Source organism: Zootoca vivipara, chromosome 11 (assembly GCF_965207765.1).
Source record: "Zootoca vivipara chromosome 11, rZooViv2.hap1.1, whole genome shotgun sequence".
Lineage (NCBI taxonomy): Eukaryota > Metazoa > Chordata > Lepidosauria > Squamata > Lacertidae > Zootoca > Zootoca vivipara.
The window spans coordinates 4992669-5001473 of record NC_142594.1 but is presented as its reverse complement, the minus strand read 5'-3'; positions in this window follow the sequence as shown (position 1 = coordinate 5001473).

Sequence of the window (8805 nt, the reverse complement as noted above, 5' to 3'; positions counted from 1 at the left end):
ATTGCAGTAAAGTGTAAAGCCAGTGTTTTGAGGCATAATGTTGAGGCACATCAAGATTATAAAAGCCGCCAACTATATTTAGATAGGTCAGGGGCACATTTGGAATTCTGAAGAAGTTCTGGCAGTGCTGGTCACAATGTGGATGCCACAAGGTGTGGCTGAACAAAAATGGCTGCTGTGGGGGCATGACCACTGAAATGGCCACCTATTTTAAAAGAGCAGAAATAGACATAGGACCACAAATGGTGCGGCCCAAGTCCCTATATCAACACCCTTCTCAATGGTGGGGGTGGGGAGAAGCCAAGAGCACAACAATTTTTCATAAAACTGATCTGAACTGGAAAGCAGTATTTTAATCTAAATGATCCAAAGAATGAATTATTTGAGGCACAACACACACACACACCTTGATAACTGTAATACATTGATGCATTTATCAAAGCATGTAAAACAGAAGGTTCAAATTGGGGCAGCATAAAAGCAGCAATTCTGCCTTATAAAGGTGGCAAACCACCTAGGCTTCACTAAATGGTTAATTTATGGCAGAGTGGAGAGCAGTATTGGACATTGTTGTTTTTTAAAGAAACAAAATAGCTTTTCAAAAGGAAACGGGATTTAACTGAATGAATGAATGAATAAAACTTGAGTTGGATTGAAGCAACATGCTTTCCTGAAAAAAATAACCACCCTGTGTTCTGATTTTGGTCACTGTAGAAGCTAAAACAAAACAACCATATACAGAACCATGCTATCCTAAACATCAGCTGCTTCCTAATACATTTTTAATCTTCCATTTTATACGGAGTTCTCTGTCTTAACTTCCTTAATCACAATGGCCAACACCCATCCTATGCATGTTTTAATGAGTCAATGCCTGGTTAACCGATAAAGGTGTAATTAACATAGCTTATTCTGCAGCATTCTAAGCACTGACAAGACTGGGCAAAGACGAGCACTCTTTTTACTCTTGCCCATTGCAAAGGTTTTCAGAATGCACTTAAAATGGTGTGACTAGTGCAGTGGGGGAAATATGCTAATAAATTTTGTCCACAGCATATGTAAACAAATCAATAATTGTAAGATCCTAACCCCAGAGTCGATCACGACTGGACCTAATGGTCAGGGGTCCCTTTACCCTTTAACAATAAAGGAAGTAACATAAAACTTTATTCCCCGTAAAATAGGAAAAGACAGTCAAAGTGGCTTCCATCCTTACAAGGGGTTCAAACCCCGGTAGGGAGCTTGAACCTCTGGAGAGCCTGCAAATTTACAATTACCACTCTCCGACAGAGGACGAGATGGTTGGACAGTGTTGTCGAAGCTACCAACATGAGTCTGACCAAACTGCGGGAGGCAGTGGAAGACAGGAGTGCCTGGCGTGCTCTGGTCCATGGGGTCACAAAGAGTCGGACACGACTAAACAACAACAACAAAGGCCTTAAAATTCCTACAACACCTGCCTCCACTGTTTGTCACTTTGTACATGATGGAGTGCATAGATTGTGATGAACTGCATGCAAGATGGACTCCCAGCAACCTGCTTCTGACCCCAGAAGTTTTAAGACTGCATAGAAGCAACACAGTGTGGTTTTGGAGCTCTACTTAAAATGTATTCATTTACCACACTGAATTGTAGGAGGAAATGCAGAATATATGAATGAACTGGCAGTCTCCACAAGGTGAAACAATAATAACTTTCAACTCAACAAATTGTTGTTTTTTTAAAGCTACGTTGAATCCGTTATGCTAGTTTAGGCAGTGTATTCCAAGCTAGGTAACCACTCTAGGTGATTGCTTTCTAAAATGTAGATTATGAAGACCTTGAGTTAAAAGATAAAAACACAAATTAGTTTTGTTTCAATGAATAATGTTATTGGATGCACTCTAGTAACAGAGATGTAATTTATCTTATAGAACCAGAGTGAGGAACCTCAGGCCATTCCTTTTGAATTGTAATAATGCCACTGGCTTGCATGGTTGGAGAGAGATGTGGATGTGTTGAGAAACCTCTGGCTTTTGCATGGCTGGAATGTAGCCTACTGCACATCCATTGCTTTGCCTGCTTTCGCTTCTGGTTCCCACCTTTGCAGCTCCTGGAAGGTTACAGCAGAGTGCTGTGACCAGGTTCTGCTTGTGGTCTTCCCATGGGCAGATGGTTGGCCACAGTGCCAACAGAGACCCAAACTAGATGGGCCTTTGGCCTGATCCAGCAGGGGTTTCCTTATGTTTTTGTGGCCCTTTAAACAATTTCCTGGTTTTAGAATACTCACATAAATAAAAAGTTTCAACCTTTCTTCACAGTTCTGAGGTTTAGAAAAATACGTTTTGATAAACCAAGGACCCACAGAAAGATTCAAAATGTTTGAGTGATATCTGGTGTTAGTAAATCAAAAACAAAACACATCCTGCCCTGCAGCCTCTTTTATTCAGGTACCAAATGTTTCACTCCAATGAGAAAATCATTATTTTTGCAGAAAACAAAAACATTGACATAATCCTTAGCTATAATAACTCAAACTCATCTCAGTAAAATAATTGAACATCCAAGTTAGTAAAAATGTAAGGAGTGAAAAATCTTTCAACGTTTCTTATGTTCAAATCGACCCAGTCCAGAATAGTCTGAATTGACCTGTATCTGCCCTTCGTTTCTCTGAGCAAGGCTTAAGATATAATCTAACTTGCATAATTTTCTAGTTTTCTTATTAATAAACTTTAACTTAATTAACTTTAGCATCCTGTTTCTTTGTTCTACAACACTGGCCTGAATCAGTTCCCCATTCAGCTACACAGAGAAGAACACCAGCAGAATTTATGTTGCTAGGAACTCACCTATGACTGATGTGTAAACTTGTTTTACAAGTTTAAAATTGTTGTCAGTGTGGAGGTTAGCCTTACCACATCCTAGTTTACAGTAATTTAAACAATTCACTGGTTGAATAAGAAAGCTTGTTCCTCTTAATTCATCAGGACAATCTTAGAAAATTGGCATGCTTCTATGTGTGAGAAATTAGTTGACAGTTGGGATCTACCAGACTTTATTCTTTCTTTGGCGATCACTCATAGCCAAGTAAGATCGTATTCCGTAAACATGGTTTTAACAATGGGTCCGTGACTGTGGAGGCCAATTCTGGATCCACACATCCTTCCACAGTGGGGACATTGATTTCCAGGCGGGAGTTGATAATGGTGTGGATTTGCCAAGCGTGCCTTCCTCTTAGCACGTTTCTTTTATATATATATATATATATATATATATATATATATATATATATATATATATATATAATTTTTATTGTTTTTCTAACATACACATAACCATACATTTATAAAATGCAAATTAATCCAAATAACATACATAAACCATTACTAAACAAATGTTTTCATACTCCCATTCCCCCTACCTGAATACCCAATTTTGGTTCTGCCGAACCCAACTTCCCTTTCACTTCACATTTAGTTTTACAATTTATCTCTTACATTTTGCGCTTTTCTTTTACCTTATTTTCAACAGTCACCTTCTTTATCCATTTTTTAAACTTAACACTCTATTTCCTGTTGTAGGTATTATTTCAGACCTGTTAGTGTCTTTAGAGTCTTGCAATACGTTTCCAGATATTCCACAAATTTACTCCACTCTATTTGTACTTTTTGATCTCTCTGTTCCCTTAACTTCCCAGTAAGTTTGGCCAGCTCTATGTATTCAACCATTTTTACCCTCCAATCCTCTACTGTGGGGATATCCGCGGTTTTCCATCTTTGCGCCAAGACCATTCTGGCCGCAGTGGTGGCATACATAAATATTTTCTGGTCTTCCTTTTTGATTTCCCTTCCTAACAATCCCAACAGAAACATTTCCGGTTTCTTGGGAAACGTATATTTTAGAATCTTTTTTAACTCATTATATATTAGTTCCCAAAAAGGTTTCACCTCTTTACACAGCCACCACATGTGGTACATATCCCCAACTTCCAAATTACATTTCCAACATTTCTTTTCTCTATTCTTACAAATCCTAGCCAATTTTACCGGGGTCAGGTACCAGCGGTACATCATCTTCATAAGATTTTCTTTGAGTACCGTGCACGCTGTAAATTTTAAGCCTTGGTTCCATAGCTTCAGCCATAAATCAAGGTCAATATTATAACCAAAGTCCCTGGCCCACTTAATCATTACATCTTTTGTCTCTTCATCCTTGGTGTTCCATTCTAGTATGTAGTCGTACATTTTTGAAAACAATTTGCTATTTCCTTCAATTATATCAGTTTGAAATCTTGATTTACTACTCTCAAAACCGTTCACTCTTTTTTCCTCATTAAACAAATCCTTAGTCTGGTAGTATTGTAACCAAGTTGTCATCCTACTTTTCAAGTCATCATAAGGCTTCATTTTCCAGCCTTCGTCTGTCTTTATTATCATATCTGCATATGTTAGCCAATTAGTCTCCATGTTTTTTTTTCTTTACCGCCAATGCTTCAGTTGGGGATAACCAAAAGGGCGTTTTTCTCTCGAGAAGGTTTTTGTACCTTTCCCATACCTCAAAGATTGGCTTAATCAAAATATGATTTAAAAATCCCCTATGGGATTTAACTTTATTATGCCAGAGGTACGCATGCCAACCGTGTCTGTTGTTAAACCCTTCGAGGTCCAACAAGTCAGTATCCTTTAAGGCTATCCACTCCTTCGCCCAGATCAGGCATGCTGCCTCATAGTAAGTTCTTAAATCTGGCAGTGCAAAGCCGCCTCGCTCTTTCTTGTCTATTAGTAATTTATGTTTTATTCTCGGCGGTTTTCCCTGCCAGATAAACCTTGAAATTTTTTTCCTCCACAAGTCGAAACAGCTTGTGCCTTTAATTACCGGAAGCATTTGGAAAAGGAAAAGCATTCTTGGCAACAAGTTCATCTTAATGATAGCAATTCTTCCCCATAGCGATAAACTCAGATGCTTCCACTTCTCTAAATCTTTTTCTATTTCTCTCCAGATTACTTCGTAGTTATCACTGAATAGGTTTATATTTTTAGGTGTCAACCAGATACCTAGATATTTTATTATTTTTACTGCCATAATCCCATATTTGGTTTGTAATTCCTCCGTCTCTAATTTGCTTAGGTTTTTAACCATCATCTTAGTTTTAGTCATATTTAATTTGAAACCTGCCAAGTTACCAAAATCCTCTATCTCATTAAGCATCACCTCCATCGTTTCTTTCGGATCTTCCACCATCAAGATAAGGTCATCGGCAAAAGCCTTTACCTTAAATTCCTTCCTACCCACTTTTATTCCTTTTACCGCTTTATTTTCTCTGATATTATTCATTAAGATCTCCATCACTGAAATAAATAGAAGTGGCGACAAGGGACACCCCTGTCTAGTGCCCTTCTCTATATTTAAATCGTCTGTTAATACGCTGTTAATTATTACGTTAGCCTTTTGTTCTTGATATACTGCTTTAATTCCTCTCAAAAACCCTTCCCCAACATCCATTCTCTCCAAAGTTTTTTCCATAAATTTCCACGATACGTTGTCGAAGGCTTTCTCAGCATCTACAAATACTAGGGCTGCCTTAACATCAATTCTTAAATCTAGATACTCAATCACATCTATCACTGTTCTTATATTATTTCTCATTTGTCGGTCCGGTAAAAATCCTTGTTGGTCTTTATGTATAATCGTATTCAATACCTTCTTCCATCTGCATGCCAAAGTATCCGCGAAGATTTTATAATCCGTATTTAACAATGATATCGGGCGATAGTTCTTTATGTTTGTTGGGTCAAGATCTCCCTTTGGTATTAAAGTAATGTAAGCCCTTTTCCATGAATTTGGAACTTCTCCTTTTACCAAGATGTCATTCATTAATCTTAACATTACAGGTGAGATTTCGTCTATCAACTCCTTATAAAATTTGGCTGTTAGGCCATCCGGACCCGGGGCCTTTCCTACTTTCAACCTTTTTATTACTCCTTGCACCTCTTCTATTGTTATTAATTCATTTAGGTGTTTTTTCTGTTCCTCAGAGATTGCTTTTGGTTTATGGTACTCTAGGTATCTATCCATCCCATCCTCGCTCTCTTTCCCTTTTTGATATAAATCTCTATAATACTTCTGAAATTCTCTTCTTATTTCTTTAGGGTTTTCAGTGATTTTCCCATTTGCCATAATTTTATTTATAGTGTTTTGTTTTTGTTGTTTCTTTATTTGCCAGGCTAACAGTTTACCGCTTTTATTTGCATATTCAAAATTTCTTTGTTTAAGCCACTTCAATTTCCATTCCACCTCCTGATTCACAAGTATTGAAAATTGGGTTTGTAACATTGAGATGTTCTGTTTTATCTGAATATTCCCTGGTTTGCTAATTAATAATTTTTCATTTTCCATGAGATTTTGTAAAATTTCTTCTTTCTTCTTCTCTCTATCTCTTTTTTTAATGCTATTCTGCTGGATTAGGAAGCCCCTCATGACCGCCTTTCCAGCGTCCCAGACCGTCTTTAAGTCTGTCTCTTTATCTAGATTCCATTCAAAATACTGTTTCAATGTTTCTCTAGCCTTCCTCACTACATCCTGATCCCTAAATAGACTTTCATTCATCCTCCATCTGAATGATGATTGTTCTTCTTTTAACTCCAAATAAATTGGGTTGTGGTCAGAGAGGGTTCTTGGTTGTATTTCTATCTTATGCACTTTTTGTATTAATTCTTTCGATAACCATACATGGTCAATTCTCCCTGCGCTTTGATTCGAGTTGGAGTAGTACGTAAATTGTTTTTTAGTTGGGTTTTTAAACCTCCAGATGTCTATTAACCCTAAACTCTCTACCATCTTGAAAAAAGTTTTAGGTAATTTACCTTCATACATATCCTTCCTCCTAGTAGTTCTATCCATCTCAGGACTCACCACACCGTTCAAGTCCCCCAGAAGGATTATTTTCTGATCCATATACTCAAGTAGGTTTTTCTCCAATTTTTTGTAAAATTCCGCTTTTCTCTGGTTTGGGGCGTAAATGCCCACTATCAATACCTTTTCACCTGCAGTCAACATTTCTACTACCACCACTCTTCCCTCTTTGTCTTTGTACACTAGTTTTGGTTCATATTTTTCTTTAATATATACCACCACTCCTCTCTTTTTTTTTTCATCAAGCGTTGCAAAATCTATTCCCAATTTCTTGTTTGCTAATAACCTTTTATGTTTTTCAGAAATATGAGTTTCCTGTAAACATATAACATCTAATTTTTGTTTACTCAACACATGTTCAAATTTGTTTCGTTTGCTCTTACAGTTTAAACCATTAACATTCCACGATTGCACCTTTAAAGCCATATTTTTATTCTGTTATTATCAGTTTTAATATCGTATATTGTTTCTAATTATCTTTTTCCTTATCACTTTCTAACTCTATTTCCTTATCCTCTTCAGATAGTTCTTCCTCTCCACTTTCTCTTTCTTCTTCTTCCCCCTCCCCTCCTACTGCTCCTTCCTCTTCTTTCCTTACCCAACCTAGCTCATCTTTATATCTTCTTCTAAATTTTTCTAAATCAAGAGAATTTTTGATAATATGTCTTTTTCCCTTATAATAAAACGAAATTCCGTCCAGCGGTTCCCACCTGAAACTAATTTCATTTTTCCTCAGGATCTGAACTATTTCACGGTAATTACTTCTTTTGCGAAGAATTCTATTCGGGGTTTCCTTAAACACAATTATTTCTCTTCCCCCTATGACCAATTTTTCTATAAAGCTTTGACTCAGAATTGTGTTTCTAATATCCATCGAATTAAACATCACTATACAATCCCCGGGTAGTTTTTTTTGCTCTTACTTTAACTGATTTTACCTTGATTCTAAATGCGCTCAAAATTTTTGTTTCTATCTCCTCCTTACTCTTTCCCAACCACTTTGCAATTTCTTCACTCAATTTCTCTCTTATATTCTCATTTGGTTCCTCTTTAATCCCTCTAAATTTCAGATTTAATTGTTTCTGTCTTTGTTCTAAAAGAGCTAGATTGTCTAGAATACCCTCTTTTTCCTTATTTAATTTTTCCACTTCTTTCTTTACCCATTCCGTCTCTTACTTTGTTTCCTTTACCTCCTTTTCAACCTTTTTGGTTGTCTCCTCCACCGTTTTAGTTCTTACTGCAATATCTTTGACTTGTTGTGATAATTCCCCTATTGCCTCTTCAAATTTCTGATCTATAGAACTCTTTATGTCCAGCAACTTCTTTTCAATATTCTGCTCACTTTGTCTAATTTCCTTTTTAATTTCTGCTAGTAAGCCCTCCCACTCTTTTCCTTCCTCCTGTTTAGAACCCCTTCTTTCCCCTGGAGTTGCTGTCTTCACACCTCTCATTTTGCCTTAGGAGCTATTCCTGTCTTTATATATGTATATTTTCCTTCTTAATTCCCCTCTGCTGCCTCTAGATGGCGTTTACCACACCCACACTAGATGGCGTTTTCCACACCCTTCTTTTCCTTTCTACCCCAAGTAGAGACACCCCCAAGCAGAAACACCCAGGTAACACTGTATCTTTCTCATACACCCCTTGGCTTTATACAATCTACTCCCCCCCTTTTATCCCCTTCCTTTAATACAAAGTCCCTTCACAATGATACAATGTTGTTAGTTGTTCTCTTCCGTCTCCGCTCCTGAGTATTTCTTCCCCGTCTTTGTATTCGTCCTCTGGCTCAACTTGTAGGCTCTCCTTTCTCCCGGGGAGGTCGTTAATCTCCAGAAGAAATTTATATAAGGAGTTTAAGTGTCTTTAAATGTTTTTGTAATATAGGGCTTTTTGGGAGGCAGCAGACAAAAGAT